Here is a 17506-nt window from a genome sequence, read left to right on the forward strand (position 1 = left end):
TATGATTGCTATATATGATTGCTAGATGATTGCTTAGGGTTGTATGGGTTAGGGTTTTGTTGTGTTTAATGATCTTAATGCTTAGATTAAGTTAGCTTCTTAATTTATGATTTGTGTTTGATTAGTGAGGGCGAGAGTTAAGCTAATCGAATAGACTTAGTTGAGCATAAGCTTAAGACCTAAATGCGCGAGAGTGATTTAGGGATTTAGCGGTTGTTCGGAGTTTGCGGATTAATCGGATTGATTGTTGTAGTCGACATCCAATTGTGCGAGAGTGAGTTGGATTTCGACTCATTAATCAATTGTCGGTTCGTCAACTTCCGGCTCGAGAGAGCGGATGTAGATACCTTAGAATGGCTCGACCCGAACCAATACCCGTATACCCTACCTATCACCTAGGAATCTCGATGGCATGATTAGCAACCCTTAGGCGCTTTTAATTATTGTTTTAAATCCTTTAATCAATTAGTTGTTTAATTCTTAATTGCTTCTTAGTCTAATCAGTGATTGCTTAATTTTAGTTCCATTGTTATTAATCAAAAATCCAACTACTCTTTGCTTTTCCGAATTGAAAATCAAAGTCAATTTCATTCACTTTAAACCCCTTGTCTCCGTGGGATCGACACTCGACTTGTCGAGTTACTACAAGTTGGGTTAATTCTCAACAAGTTTTTAGCGCCGTTGCCGGGGATGAGATTGCATTTAATTGATTGAAAGTATTTTGAAATTCGGTCGAGTTAGCCTTATTTTCTGTTTTTATTTTTATTGTTCATTTTTGCTTTTTCGTGGTTTATGCTCGGTTCTCTTGTCTTTGTTTGTGTAGGAGTTCACCCTTTGTGTATGCATAATACACGACGTGCTAATCTCCCACTAGAACCTTTCCAAGAGGATCTCGGTAGTTACGAAAGAGGCGTGAGAAGAAGAGCCCGGATTCCGTTAATTATGGAGGGTGACGGGCATGATTATGAGGTAGAAGAAGGATTCAATCCTCTAGTGGATGAAGTGGAACAACAATATCCACCCCCTCCTCCACTTGAGAATGTGAATCAACAAAGGCAACAAGAGCGACCAAGAGATGTTCGCCCTCGAGTGCAACCGCAAGTGCAAAATCAACCGAGGCAAACTTTGGGCGAATTTTTCTTGCCGGATGTGGATAACGCCACGTTCGGATGTTTTGCTATGCCGGTTCAAGCGGCGACTTTTGAGATCAAGCCGAATACTATCCAACTCTTGGAGAACCGTTGTGCTTTCTATGGTTTGAAGCATGAGGACCCAAATGCCCACATAGCCAAGTTCTTAGGTGTTCTTAACACGTTCAAGCTTCATGGGATAACCGCGGAACAAATCAAGCTCCGGATGTTCCCTTTCTCCTTGAGGGATAAAGCTAGTTTGTGGCTCCAATCTCTACCCAATGAATCGATCCACACTTGGCGGGAGTTAGCTCAAGCTTTTCTTAACAAATACTTCCCATATGGCAAGACAACAAAGCTCACCAAAGACATTCTCGAGTTTGTGCAATTCGATGGGGAGTCACTCTATGAAGCATGGGAGCGCTTCAAGGACTTACAAAGAAGTGTCCCCCATCATAAGCTTAACAAGGAGCATGTGATTCAAATCTTTTATGATGCAACGAATGTCACTACTAGAGCTACTATCGATGCGGCTTCGGGTGGGTCTTTGATGCAGAAGACGTATGAAGAGGCTCTTGAGTTGGTGGAAAAGTTGGCCATGGTGAGTAGCACATGGGGGCCCATAGATAGAAGGGCACCGGCTAGTCAAAAGTCGGTAATGACGCTTGACCAAGTTAGAGAGATGGAGGCTATCAAGGAAAAAAAATGCGTCACTCCAAGCACAATTGGATGCTTTGAAGAAACAAGTTGCGCCTAGAAATGCTTTGGTGGCTTATGTGCAAGTCGGTTGTGAGTTTTGTGGTGAATTCAACCATTCGGGGGGAGAATGCCTAGTGACGGGGCAAGCTTTGAGTGAGCAAGTGAACTACATTGGGGTCAATGGCAAGCCAACGATCCTTATTCTAACATCTACAACCCAGGGTGGAGAAACCATCCTAACTTTGGTTGGAGGAATAATGAAGGACAAGGTAATGCGCAAGCCCCTCAACAACAAGCGGGACCAAGTTTCCAAGGTGGAAATATACCTCCACAACAACAAGGGAACTATCATCACAATCAAGGTCATGGAAACAATTCGGGTGCTAGACCTCAACATTCCCCCGGTTTTCAACCTCAAAGAAATATGGATGAAGGGAATATGCTTGCCAAGTTGATGGAGGAGCTTAGAGAGATGAAGCAACTTCAAAAGAACCAAGCCGCCACTAATCAAATGCTTGAAACTCAAATCTCACAACTTGCTATCAATCTTCAAGGTAGACCACAAGGGGGATTGCCCTCTACTACGGAGAACAACCCAAGGGAGCACCTAAAAGCGATAGAGCTTCGGAGTGGGAGAAATCTAGAAAAAGCTAATGGTAAGAAGCATGTGGTTGAGGAGGATGAGCCTCAAGTGGTGATTGATGTTGCTAGCTCTAGTCAAGAGCCACCTATTGTTTGTGAGGAGGTGGCTATTGAGGTTGAAGAGCCTTATGTGAGACCGCCACCGCCACCACCGTTTGTACCACCGGTTCCGTTTCCAAGCCGGTTAAGGAAAGCTCAAGGGAACAAAAAGTTTCATAAGTTCCTTGAGATTTTCAAGAAATTGCAAATTAATCTTAGCTTGGCGGATGCACTCCGAGAGATGCCGCAATATGCCAAGTTCTTGAAGGATATCATTACCAACAAACGGAGTTGGGATAGTGGTGCAACGGTTCCCATTCCGGAAGTTTGTAGCTTAATCATTTTGAATGATCTACCGGCTAAGTTGAAGGACCCAGGGAGTTTTTCTATACCTTGCACTATTGGCACTATGAGTTCTATAAATTGCTTATGTGATCTTGGTGCTAGCATTAATCTTATGCCTCTAACTCTTTTCAGGGCATTATGTGGAGATCAAACCGTGAAGAGCACCTCGATGGTACTCCAACTAGCGGATCACTCATTGAAGAGGCCGTATGGGATTGTTGAGGATGTGCTTGTGAAAGTGGATAAGTTCATATTCCCGGTTGATTTTGTTATCTTGGATTATGCGGTGGATAAGGAATGCCCAATGATCTTAGGGAGGCCCTTTATGAACACCGGGAGAGCTTTGATTGATGTGCGTGGTGGGAAATTGACCTTGCGAATTGATGAGGAAACGGTTGAGTTCGATATGAAGAAAGCAATGAGGAGTACCATCGAGGAAGAAGAGTGTATGAGGGTTGATTTGGTAGATAAAATTGTGAGGGATCAAGTCGAGGAAAACGTGGAAGCATTCAACCTGGGAACATTGGAAAAATTTGACAATTTCACCAATGCCCAGGAGCTTCTCGATCGAGAAGCAGAATTACCCCTTGCTTCTCGATCGAGAAGAAGAGGTGAAATTGGCAGAATTTTCCAACCAAGAGCTTCTCGATCGAGAAGCAACTCCCAGTCCACTTCTCGATCGAGAAGCACAGAAAAGGAAAAAATTTCGCAAGTTTCGAAGGTTGTCTTCCATTCCGATGATCCTATTGATGAATACACCGAAGAGGATGAACCTAAGTCGGAGAATTTGAGCAAGAACAATGGTGTGACTCCTCCATCCTCCGAGTTGCCACCAATTGTTGAAATGAAGCCACTTCCGTCTCATCTCCGGTATAATTTTGTGGGGGAGAATGAAACCTTGCCGATAATCATCTCGAACAAGCTTTCCAAGGAGCAAGAAAGGAAGGTGGTGCAAGTAGTGAAAGAACATGTGTTAGCCATGGGGTGGAAAATCTCCGACATTCGAGGCATAAGTCCTCAAGTGGTGATGCACAAGATCCACCTTGAGGATGAAGCCAAGAAGTGTACTCAAAGGCAAAGAAGATTGAACCCTAATATGAAGGAGGTTGTGCACAAGGAAATAGTAAAGCTTCTAGATGCCGGGATTATTTATCCGATCTCCGATAGTGGTTGGGTTAGTCCGGTTCAATGCGTACCTAAGAAGGGAGGAATGACGGTAGTGGAGAACGAGGAAGGGGAACAAATCTCTACATGAACGGTTACCGGGTGGAGAGTTTGTATTGACTATCGAAGGTTGAACGCGGAGACTAGGAAGGACCACTACCCGCTACCATTCATTGATCAAATGCTTGAAAGGGTGGCGGGTCACAAGTACTACTGCTTTCTCGATGGATATTCCGGCTACAACCAAATCTTGATCTTTCCGGATGATCAAGAGAAAACAACGTTCACTTGCCCCTATGGTACCTTTGCGTACCGACAAATGCCCTTCGGTCTATGCAACGCACCTGCCACATTTCAAAGATGCATGACCTCGATATTCACTGATATGGTGGAAGATATAATGGAGGTATTTATGGACGACTTTTCCGTTTTTGGTGATTCGTTTGATGGTTGTTTGGCAAATCTTGAGCGTGTTCTAGCACGGTGTGAGGAGACCAACTTGGTGCTTAATTGGTAGAAATGCCATTTCATGGTAGAAGAGGGAATTGTGCTCGGGCATAGAATCTCGGAAGCGGGTATTGAGGTAGATAGGGCAAAGACGGAGGTTATTGAGAAGTTGGTGGCTCCGGTGACGGTTAAAGGAGTCCGAGCGTTTTTGGGCCATGCGGGTTTCTATCGACGGTTCATCAAGGATTTCTCATCCAATGCGAGGCCATTAACGAGTTTGCTAGTAAAGGATGCCCCGTTTGAGTTCACCAAAGAGTGTCAAGAGGCTTTTGAGAAATTGAAGGAGGCCCTTGTAACCGCTCCTATTATTTCATCTCTGGATTGGAACTTGCCTTTTGAGCTTATGTGTGATGCAAGCGATCAAGCCTTGGGATGTGTATTGGGTCAACGGAAGGACAAGAAAGTGCATGTGATCTATTATGCAAGCCGGACAATGGCGGGGGCCCAACTCAACTACACCACTACCGAAAAGGAAACGTTGGCGGTAGTTTTTGCTTTGGATAAATTTCGGCAATACTTGCTTGGGTCCAAGTGTATCATCTACACCGACCATGCCGCTTTGAAATACCTCTTTACCAAGCAAGATGCCAAGCCAAGACTAATCCGATGGATCCTCCTAATGCAAGAATTCGATATTGAGATTCGGGATAAAAAGGGCACGGAGAATGTGGTGGCGGACCATTTGTCAAGATTCAAGAATCCGGAGCCAATTCCTATCGGTATGGAAATCAACGAGTGGTTTCCGGACGAAACGCATATGGTCATCCGGGAAATGGAAACTCCATGGTATGCCGATATTGCTAACTTCCTTTCATCTAAGGTAGTGCCTCCAGATTTGACGCACCATCAAAGGAAGAAGTTCCTTTCCGATGCCAAGAGGTTTCTTTGGGATGAGTCGTATTTGTTTAAGGAATGTGGAGACGGAATGTTGCGGCGATGTGTTGCTTTGAAGGAAATGATGTCCATTTTGGAGGCTTGTCATACATCCGATTATGCCGGTCATTATGGAGTGGCGAGGACCGCCGCCAAGGTGTTGGAGAGCGGATTCTTTTGGCCTACCTTATTCCGTGATGCTAAGGACTTTGTGAGCCATTGTGATAGGTGCCAACGGGTTGGGAACATTTCCAAAAGGGATGAGATGCCATTGACTTCCATGCAAGAGGTAGAGATCTTCGATGTTTGGGGGATTGACTTCATGGGTCCTTTTCCGATGTCGCATGGGAACTTATATATTTTAGTTGGCGTATGTTATGTGTCGAAATGGGTGGAAGCGGAAGCTCTACCTACCAATGACGCCAAGGTGGTTTTGAAGTTCCTAAAAAGGTTGATGAATAGGTTCGGTACCCCACGGGTTATTATTAGCGACGGTGGATCTCATTTTTGCAACCGGCAATTCGATGCATTAATGAAAAAGTACAATGTGTATCACCGGGTTGCTACCCCCTATCACCCGTAAACAAGTGGGCAAGTTGAGGTCTCTAACCAGAAGTTGAAGCGGATATTGGAGAAGACGGTGAATGGCACTCGCAAGGATTGGAGTTTGAAGCTTGACGATGCATTATGGGCATATCGCACGGCATTCAAAACGCCATTAGGTATGACCCCTTATCGCATTGTGTATGGGAAAGCATGTCATCTACCCTTGGAATTGGAGCATCGGGCTTATTGGGCGATTAAAAAGTTGAACTTTGATCTCAAAGCGGCGGGGAAAAACGCTTGTTGCAATTGAATGAATTGGAGGAATTCCGGTTCTTGGCGTATGAGAATGCGAAGCTTTACAAGGAGAAGACCAAGCGGTGGCATGATGCCCACATTTCCCCTAAAACTTTCGAAGTTGGAACGTATGTATTGGTGTATAATTCGAGGTTAAGATTGTTTCCGGGAAAGCTTAAGTCCCGATGGAGTGGGCCATTTAAGATTCGGAGCGTGGCGAATCATGGTGCCATTGAGTTGGAGAATCAAGGAGGCGAAACGTTTAAGGTCAACGGACACCATTGCAAGCCTTACTTGGGACCTTTAACGGATCAAATTGGGGAGCAATGTTATCTCGACCCCGCCTCGTGAGTTCCACAAGCGAGAATGGTCGAGCTTTCGACCTCAAACAAGCGCACTTGGGAGGCATTCCCAAGCGGTTCGATTTTCTCTCTTTTTACTTAATGTCTTGAGTAGTTTACTTTGAGCAATTTTCATTTTGAATTAGTTTATTTTTGTTTATATCCTTTGTTCTATTTAATGCTGGGGTGTTTCGTGTTTTTGGTTGCGTAGGAAGTGAAAAATGCCTTTGCAAGTGATGGATAAAGTTGGAGAAGCGATTGGCAATTTTCGCTCGTTTTGAGAAAAACTTGGTGTTAAAACCAAGCTTCTCGATCGAGAAGCCAAAAATGCCTTGGCTTCTCGATCGAGAAGAAACCTCAAAAACGGCAGAAAAATGCCAATTCAAGCTTCTCGATCGAGAAGCACATTTCTCAGGTGCTTCTCGATCGAGAAGTACATTTTAAAATTTGAAGAAGCCTTTGTCATTTTCAAGACTCTTCAAGTGCACATGGGGTGTGATGAGGTGGCTTAATCTTAGCCATATACAAGAAACACAACTCACAAGGATTGATGAGTTGTCACCATCTCATATTCAAAATTCAAAAAGAGTGTTTCTTTTCCCTAAAAAGCCAACCCCACTTCATCTTCTTCCCCACACTTTGCCATTTCTAGCAAAAATCAAAAGCTTCATCCTCTCTCATCAAGAAATTCGGCCACCACTATACACACCCCAAACCACCACCAAACTCCAAACTAAATACATTTTCGACTACCCTTTTGCCTCTTCTCAACATGGCCGGAACTTCAAAGTCATCCAAGGGCAAAGCCGCCGCCGCCACCGAGTCCGCCCCTGTACCAAGACCTCTCCGAAAAGGGAAGCAAACCGCTTTCGGAGCAAGAGTTGTGGGTGCTAACACGCCGGCTTCCTTGACAAGAAGATTTGAAGCACCTTTTGAGATACGCTCCGTTGAAGAAGGATAACGGTTCGAAGCTATCAAAGCACGTACGTTTGCCATCCCCTTTCAAATTAATTGGGACGACATGACCGGGTTGCGTTTGGCGGAGGATGTGAAAAAATACTTGGCAATTTTGGGAGTATTGCGACTTGCCAAGAACCCGAGCGTCGGGTATGAGGAGTTAACATGGGAGTTTTTCACAACCCTCCGGCCTTGGGAGGATAGTAGTATGGTGCTCTATTTTCGGTTATTTGGTGTGGAATATGAGTTGACGGTGGCCACACTAAATTTGGACCACGGAATGAGGAGGACCGGATTGACGGAAAACCCGAAGAGATTTGACTACAAAGCGGTTTGGGAGGAAGTCTCGGATTTGGGAGGCTATCAAGCGAAAACGGCAAAGGTAAATGACATCAAGGATTCCGCGTTAGTGGTGGCGGTAAAATGGCTCGGCCACACTTTCGGGAGGCGCCAAGAATATACCAAAGTGGGGGAAACCGAGGTGCTCATGATGAATGCCATGCTTCACCCGTAAGTAAATGATTACAAGATCGACTCGGCCTCCTTTTTGATTAACGCTTTGAGAACGACTCCGGAGGCGGATACAAAGATTGGGTTTGGATGGTTGATAACTCAATTGGCTCGGGCATATGGCATACCCGCAGAAAAGTTTGAAAGGCTCACCCCTATTCCGTCCCGGCTCATCGACGAGAAGCATTTGGACAAAGCCGGCTATGTCAAGAAGGGTGAAGTTGTCCCCTATTTCAAGAGAGGAGCATGGATCAAGGCTCATGGAAAGGAAGCGGCAAGAAGAGCGGAATTCGGTGAGGATGCAAATGTCCAAGAGGAGGAGCAACCGGCCACTAGAAGAGAAAAAGAACCGGTGAGGCATAGTGGGAAGGCGCCGGCCGAATCAAGTGCTCACGGTGCGGAAATTCCGGATAATGTGCAGTGGGAACCACCGGCTCCGAGTACTTACACGGGGAGTGATTTTGAAGAAGAACAACGCCAATTCATGGTGGAGCAAAGGCGAGTTTGGAAGGAAACGCAATATGAGATGCGAAGGCTCTGACATAGGCAAAGAAGAGAGGCGGAAAAATTACAAGCATATTTCAATGCTCAAGGAGGAGCACGCTACCCATCACCTACTCCATCTCCCGAACCTCCGGCGTTCGATTGAACCAAGATTTGCATTTTTCTAACTCAACTCATACAATTTTGTGTTTCTTTATTTCTCGCTTAGGGACTAAGCTTAGAAATAGTGTGAGGAGGGTTGGTGAATTGTATTTCGTTTTGTTAGGTTTTATTTTAGTAATTGCTTTATGTTTGTTCCATTTTGTTTTAGAGTCTAGTTGTGTTAGGTTGTTTGAGTCGCCTCCACTAAACTCTTGTGCCAAGCTTGTGAAATGATCTTTGTGATAAAGTTAGTGTTTTGGTAATGATTTGAATTGTATCAACATTCACTATCTCTTGTGCTTTAATGTCGTTATGCATTTTTCTAGCTTAGACAATTGTGTTCAATGCTTTCTTAATGAAATGAAAATTGATATGACATGTTGCAAAGGGATAGCGGTAAAATTGACCTTTAGTTGTTGATTATCGAATTCAATTGATTAGCCTAATACGGATGCATGATGTGTGACAAAGTTTGAAAAATTTGTGTTGACGCAATTTTGGGCATAAGTGGCATGAAAACATAGGAATTGAGCATTAGGCATAACGCCACATATTTTTTTTTCGAGATTTTTCGAGCCTAATTGTTTGTTGTGAGTGTCAATTGTCCGGAATTCCTAGAATTTGCTCGGTGTCCATTCAAAATTACATTGTTGAGTGGTTGATGATTAGATGAGTATGGTATTAGGTGTAACCAATTCTAGAGACCACTTTAAAAGCTCACCTTTTACCTCTAGATAGCCAAATTTGGGCCTAGACCTTTGTTGAATATTTCCATAATCACATCATATTCCGTTCTTCAATTTCCACTTTTAATCACCCGAACTTGACTTGTGAACTAGTGTGAGGAGGAGAGGGTAATAGCTTGATGAAAATGAAGAAGTTTGAACTTGAGTTCCAAAGGCAAAAACCTACACCTAAGAAAGAAAAATTCAAAAACAAGGAAAAATTGAAAAAGATAAAGAAAAGAAAGAAAACACAAAAATAGAAGTACGAAAAAGAAATAAAAGTGTTAGAACGATAAGAGAAGTTCAATTATGCTAAAATTCCAAGCTAACCTAAAAAGCTCGATGTTAATGTAGTAACTAGTTTCAAGTCAAGTTGTAGCCTAAAATATCAACTTCACCTACCCCGACCTTGGCCACGTTACAACCCGTACAAAGTCCATATGATAATCGTCGATCACCGAGCTAAGTAGTGGAGTTTAGGACTATGAGCAAACCTGTGGCTGTGTGCTTCATTTCTTGCTTTAAACACTTGTGTGTTAGAGTGATACCTTGAGAGGATTTTAGTGCCTTTGCTCAATGCTTATGTTTGATTTTGCCATAACTTGCCCAATGTTCGTGTTTGACCAAGCATTCACATGTCCCGTAGATGATGGTAATAACTTGAGTATTCGAGATTAACCTTAGACTAATGCAATTATTTTCTCTTTGTCTTCGCAATATGTCATTACAACTTGCATGGTTCATTTATGTGCATTGTTCATCGTTGTTGATGTTAGACATTTGCATTTATGCATTTTTGATACTAGAGTGTGATTGATGATGCATGGTCAATCTTACCAAATTACTAGTTTTGAGTTGTGTGCAATGCATTTCTTGCTTGAGGACAAGGAAGGTTTAGTGTGAGGAGGTTTGATAGGAGTAAAATACTCCTATATTACGAGTCACTTTTGCATCTCTTTGTATACTTTTGTTGCATGTTTCGAGTGATTATATCGCTTATTACGTGTGTTAGTGTTTCAGGATAAACGGAGCGTATGTGAAGGGTTTTGAGTCCAAAAGAGCAAAGAATCGATGATATTTGGAAGTCGGAAGTTAGATTGAAGCAAGGAGCGAAGTAAAGATCGAGAAGCCCTTCTTCTGCTTGATCTCGATCGAGAAGCAGATTTAAACTGAGCTTCTCGATCGAGAAGAAGAGCCAAATTTGGCAAAGATTCAAGACTTCATGCTTCTCGATCGAGAAGCTGAGTTTAATGAAGCTTCTCGATCGAGAAGGGCCAGAATTTAGCAATTCAAATCAGTTTTGGGTCTTGTGCTCTCTTGGCCCACTTCCACTTTTGGACAAACAAGCTTGTAATAGGATGTTTTTTATTTCCTTTTTGGGCTTTACTATATAAAGGCACCTTATGTCACATTTTAGGTTAAGCCTCTTTTTGTAGAAACAATTAATTCTCTAGCAATTATTCTCTTTTATTTTCTTGCTTGTTCTTGGAGATTCCTCCATTGTTAAGGATTTCAAGCTTCTATTTCCAGATTTTGGGTTTTGAATTCATCTTTAATACAAGCTTAGTTATTGAATCTTCATTATCTTGTTCATGCTCTATTGTTCTTCATTGTTATTTGAGGTAAACTTTCTAACTTTGATTATGTTGATTTACTATTGCTTAGTTGTTGTTTTAACTTTAATTATGAATAGCTAAACCCCTAGTCTAGGGGTTATTTATGATTGCTAGATGATTGGTTAGGGTTGTATGGGTTAGGGTTTTGTTGTGTTTAATGATCTTAATGCTTAGATTAAGTTATCTTCTTAATTTATGATTTGTGTTTGATTAGTGAGGGCGAGAGTTAAGCTAATCGAATAGACTTAGTTGAGCATAAGCTTAAGACCTAAATGCGCGAGAGTGATTTAGGGATTTAGCGGTTGTTCGGAGTTTGCGGATTAATCGGATTGATTGTTGTAGTCGACATCCAATTGTGCGAGAGTGAGTTGGATTTCGACTCATTAATCAATTGTCGGTTCGTCAACTTCCGGCTCGAGAGAGCGGATGTAGATACCTTAGAATGGCTCGACCCGAACCAATACCCGTATACCCGACCTATCACCTAGGAATCTCGATGGCATGATTAGCAATCCTTAGGCGCTTTTAATGATTGTTTTAAATCCTTTAATCAATTAGTTGTTTAATTCTTAATTGCTTCTTAGTCTAATCAGTGATTGCTTAATTTTAGTTCCGTTGTTATTAATCAAAAATACAACTACTCTTTGCTTTCCGAATTGAAAATCAAAGTCAATTTCATTCACTTTAAACCCCTTGTCTCAGTGGGATCGACACTCGACTTGTCGAGTTACTACAAGTTGGGTTAATTCTCAACAACCCTGAAAGGACCGGTTGCCATCTGGTATCAAAGCCTGAAAGAAGGCTCTATTCGAAGCTTTGACGAGCTAGCAAAAGCTTTTCGAACTCATTTTGCACCGAGCATACAGCGAAAGAAAAAGTCCAGTGACCTAAAACTTTGTTACCAGAAACCAGGAGAAAGTTTGCAAAGCTATATCGGCAGATTCAATGCCGAAGCCGTCGAAGTAGGAAACTTAAATGATGATACCGTGATAGACGCAATGAAGGACAACACAACGATGATGACCTTCAGAGATAACCTGATAACGAATCCGGTACAAACTTACTCCCAGCTCATGGACCGAGCTTGGAATTATATAAATTTGGATGAAGAACAACGACGAAAGGCCACACAAACGACAACACAGTTCCAAACACCAAGGCCTACTTTCAGTTAGACGGCTAGGCAAGACAAGTTCAGGCCAAGAAACCAACAACAAGTCGGTCCGCAACGAACAGAACCACACCGACCAGTGAAAGTAGAAGACCAAGGCTTCATTCCACTCAATACACCGAGATCGCACATCCTAATGTGGATACAGAACAACAATGAGCCAGTAAGATACCCACCAAAGCTTCAGTACGAGGGAGATAGGAAAAAATACTGCCAATTCCACGATGGCCATGGCCATGTCACCGATGAATATGGAAGTCTGAAGAAGGAAATTGACCGATTGGTGCAAGTCGGTCGGTTAAAAGACTTTGTCGCACAAAGCAAAAATTATAACTCGGGAGGAAGTTACCGAGGCGAGCATAGTGGAAAAAGAGAAGAGGCACCACCACCCAAAAGACAAAATGTATCGGGAGTAATAAACACCATAGCAGGCGGTATGGCCGACCCAGAATACAAACGAGGAAGACGCAAAAGGCAAAAAGTGGTGATGAATATATCGGTAGCTAAACCTTTACCCGAGGTTAGTTTCGGCTCAGCCGATGGCGAAGGAATAGATTTCCCACACCAAGATCCCTTGGTAATCTCGGGACTAATCGAAATTTTTTGGGTAATGAGGCAATTGGTCGATGAAGGAAGCTCAGTTAACCTCATCACAAAGCAGGCATACCTCGGTATAGGGTGCTCCGTTCTAAACCTCAAACCAGTCAAAACTCCCCTAGTCGGCCTGGGAGGAACACCGGTACAAGCAGAAGGGGTTGCGGAACTAACGGTGGAATTAGGGAAAGAAAATGGCTCGCCAAAAGGAGGCCTGATCGGCATCACAAAGAAATTCAAAACACTATTTATGGTTGTCGACATGCCACTTGCTTACAACGTCATACTCGGCAGACCAATGTTATACAACACCGGGGCTGTCACATGCATCAAATACTTGTGTATGAAAATACCGACCGAAGAAGGAGTGGTGACGGTCAAAGGAAGGAAATACATAGCCAAACAATGCTACTTGGTATCAATGAAAGGAGTATCAGAAACCTTGGCTATTGAAATAATGGAGATACCAGACTCGGACGAGGGCAAGCTCGAACCGCATGGAAAGTTAGAAAGGGTTAATCTGACAGGAATAACACCAAGATCGGTCCAAATAGGCGCAGCACTACCTAAACCAATAAAACAGGAGAGAACCAACATGCTAATCAGGAACGAGGTCGAATTTGTTAACACCCCAGGCGAAATAGAAGGGGTCGACCCGGCAATAATATCACATAAACTAAATGTTGATCCAAAGCACAAGCCAGTCAAACAAAAGAAAAGAGCCTTCGCAGTGGACAGACAAATCGCCATCAGAGCCGAAGTAGACAAATTATTAGCAGCAGGTTTTATCAGAAGAGTGTATTACCCAGAGTGGCTATCAAATGTCGTGCTCATAAAAAAGCCAAATGGGAAATAGAGATTGTGCATAGACTTCACAGATCTAAACCGAGCATGCGCCAAAGATAGCTACCCCTTGCCAAACATTGACCAACTGGTCGATTCAACCAGCGGCTACGAAGTCTAATCGTTCATAGACGCAGCCCAAGGATATCACCAGATCCCAATGCACAAAGATGATGAAGAGAAAACAAGCTTTGTAACCGACAGCGGCACATACTGTTACAAACAAATGCCATTCGGATTAAAAAATGCAGGGGAAACTAATCAAAGGCTAATGAACTTCGTATTCAAAGACCAGATCGGTCGTAACATGGAAGTTTATGTCGACGACATCATCGTCAAGTCCAAAAAGGTAGAAGATCATGCGAAAGACATAGAAGAAGTCTTCACCAAGCTTAAAAAATACAAACTCAAGCTAAATCAGGACAAATGCGCATTCGGAGTCCTAGCAGGAAAATTCCTCGGTTACCGCATCTCTCAAAAAGGCATTGAAGCAAACCCGGAGAAAACGAAAGCAATTTTGGACATGAAGGCGCCAAAATCAGCTAAAGAATTTCAAAAGCTCAACAGTAGAATCACGGCTCTCGGTCGATTCGTGTCTAACTCGGCCAAAAGATGTCTCCCGTTCTTCAAAATAATAAGAAATGTGAAAAAATTCGAGTTGACCGAAGAATGCCAACAATCTTTTGAAGAGCTCAAGAAATTCCTGAGTTCACCACCCCTACTCGGAAGACCTGAAACCGGAAAAGTGCTATACCTATACCTAAGCCTCACTAACGAAACAGTGGCATCAGTACTGATAAAGGAAGAGGCATCCGAGCAAAAGCCGGTATACTACACGAGCAAGGTGCTAAAAGGGCCCAAGTTCAGATATAGCAAAATTGAGAAATTTGCATTAGCATTGGTCTTAACAGTCGAAAAACTAAAAAGATATTTTCAGGCTCACACAGTAATAGTCCGAACAAACCAACCTCTGAGAAAAGCGCTCGCAAGACCAGAAACATCAGGACGACTAATCAACTGGTCGGTCATGGTAGGATTATACGACATCAAATACGAACCGATAACAGCAATGAAAGCTCAAATCTTAGCCGACTTTGTAGCAGAAACAACAACACATGATCAACCTACCGAGGTAGACAAGGGCCTAGTCAGCTGGACGCTACAAGTAGACGGAGCATCAAACATGAGCGGAGCAGGAGCGGGCATGATACTTAGAGGACCACATAAGATCAAAATGCAAAACTCGATCCATCTAAATTTTCCAACAACCAACAATGCAACAGAATACGAAGCTTTGATAAGTGGATTAAGGATGGCAATGGTAGTCAAGACCGAATACATTAAAATTCAGAGTGACTCTCAGTTGGTGGTTAACCAGGTACTTGGTTTATACGAGGTAAAAGATCCAGAGATGAAAAAATACGTAGACTGAGTGAAATAGATGCTCGCAAAAATTACCGAAGAGGGTGGAAAATGATAGTTAGAAAAAATACCCAGAGAAGAAAACACAGAAGCAGATACATTGGCAAAAGCCGGAGCAGCCAATGAAACAATGCCGGGCATACCGTGCTCGGTTCAAAACTTTAGCAGTATCCAGAATCCCGAAGCAACGTTTCTCATCAACCCATTAGACCAGTGGATGGAACACATCATATCATACATTAAAAGCGGGAGCCTTCCCGAAGATAACAAAGAAGCAAAGAAAGTAAAACGCCGAGCACCACACTTTTCATACCGAGACGGGACACTATACAGGAAATCATTCTCACACCCCTGGTCCAGATGCCTCATGGTGGAAGAAGGGAAATATATCTTAGCCGAGATACACGAAGGCATATGTGGAAGCCACATCTCACACCTGGCACTCTGTCGTAAAGCCGTCTTACAAGGTTATTACTGGCCGCCACTGGCACAAGATGCAGCAAACCTGGTACAAAAATGTGAGAAATGTCAGTACCACCAAAACGTACACCATAAACCAACAACCGAACAAAATCCAATAATAAGTCCTTGGCCATTCAGCATGTGGGGAATAGACATCGTTGGACCTTTTCCAACGGCAAGTGGGCAGAGAAAATTCCTAATAGTAGCAGTTGACCACTTCTCAAAGTGGGTAGAAGCCGAAGCTGTCTCCACCATAACGGAAGCACGAGTGCGAAGCTTTGTCCGAAGAGAAATCATCTGTCGTTTCGGAATCCCAAAAATCATCATAACCGACAACGAAAAGCAATTCGACAACAAAAACTTCAGAGAATTCTGCACTGAAAAAGGAATTGATCTAAGGTTCACATCGGTCACCCACTGATAGGAGTATTTTACTCCTATTTAGAGTGTCGTTTCCGCATGCTTTTATTACGACTTATCATGGTTTTATGGTTTTCCGAGTACCTTATTATATGTTTTAGTATTTCAGGTACTTTGGAGCATCGCGGAAGTATTTTGGTACAAAAGATGGAAAAGTCGACGGATAAGAGGCGAAAGCTCATTTGCAAGTCTGAAAAACCGACCCCTCTGCACTAATTGGCAAATTGGAACCAGCTACAAGCCTCAAATGAATTTGTGTTCTTCATGAAAGTTAAAGTAGACGTCCCAAGCTTTCCAACGGTTCAAGAACCGACTCCATCAGACATTTCTACACAAAGTTATGAAGTTTTGAAGATCGGAGCTGAAACCGTAATGTCAAGCTCGAATCGAGCTCACCAAGACCAAGAGGGAGCTCGATTCGAGCTCACCAAGACCAAGAGGGAGCTCGATTCGAGCTCACCACTCTGAGTTCCAGAAATTCAAGCTCGAATCGAGCTTGAGGAGCAAAAAATCAAGCTCGATTCGAGCATAGGCTTGTGTAAAGGGGGAAATTTGATTTCAAATGCTTCAAGGCTTGATTCTCTTTGCTTCTTTGGGCCAAACACTCTTTGAGTGAATGTTTTTCTTTCCTCTTTTGTAAACATATAAAAACCCTTTTATCTCTATTTTAGGTTAGATGTATGATTTGGTAGAGAATTCTTAGACATCTCATTATTGTAGCAACATTTTCTCTCTAGCTTTTAAGTATTGTTCTTATTATTCTTGCTTAAACTAGTAAAGGATCTTCATAGTTCTTAGTGTTCTTCATAGTTCTTAGTGTTCTAAGTATTAGTCTTTTAATTGAAACTTTATTATCTTGTTCATGTGTTTAAGGTTCACTTATTACTCCAAGGCACTTAATCTTTACTCTATGCCTAATCTCTGTTATTGCTTAATTAGTTATGCCATGATGATTAGTAGCTAAACCCCTTGTTTGGGGGTTGTTATGATTGCCATGATTGATTAGATAGGTGATTAGGGTTAGGGTTTATGGGTGATGTTGGTTGTTGTGCTTCTTGAGCTTAATGCTTAGAATAGGTTGGCCTCTTATTCTTTACTATGTGGTTTAATTAGGAGGGCGAGAGTTAACTAATTAGATTATACCTAGGGGAGTACATGCTTTAGACCTAGATGCATTAGCATGATCTAAGGCTATCTTGGTTGTGGAGTTTGCTTGATTAGTTGGCTCGATTAACTTTATCGAAATCTATGAGCACGAGAGTGGATTAGGTTTCAGAATTATTAATCAAGTTTTGACTCATTCACTTCCGGCTCGAGAGAGCGAAATTGGTTCCGTAGAATAACTTGACCCGACCTAAGTTCCTATCACCTTGACCCGAACTACCTAGATATGACTTTGGCATGACTTGCAACCTCCTAGCGTTTTTACCCTTAGTTGAATCCTTATTGTTCAATCTTGTTTAATTTAGTTTAATTGCAAGTTCAGTAGTTGTTTACCTTTAGACTTTTGATACTTTGAAAACCATATTCATGTTTGCTAAACGAATTGAATAGCAACTAA

General features: G+C 42.5%; 1 non-coding gene across 1 annotated transcript; it reads right to left on the reverse strand.

The window, feature by feature from the left end:
• Window positions 1-1485: 1485 nt before the first annotated feature.
• Window positions 1486-1593, reverse strand: LOC126658922 (small nucleolar RNA R71). Its single transcript, XR_007634488.1, has one exon. It is a non-coding gene; the product is annotated as a small nucleolar RNA R71 (small nucleolar RNA).
• Window positions 1594-17506: the final 15913 nt, after the last annotated feature.

The sequence above is a fragment of the Mercurialis annua genome, linkage group LG7 (assembly GCF_937616625.2).
Source record: "Mercurialis annua linkage group LG7, ddMerAnnu1.2, whole genome shotgun sequence".
In the NCBI taxonomy this organism is placed as follows: Eukaryota; Viridiplantae; Streptophyta; class Magnoliopsida; order Malpighiales; family Euphorbiaceae; genus Mercurialis; species Mercurialis annua.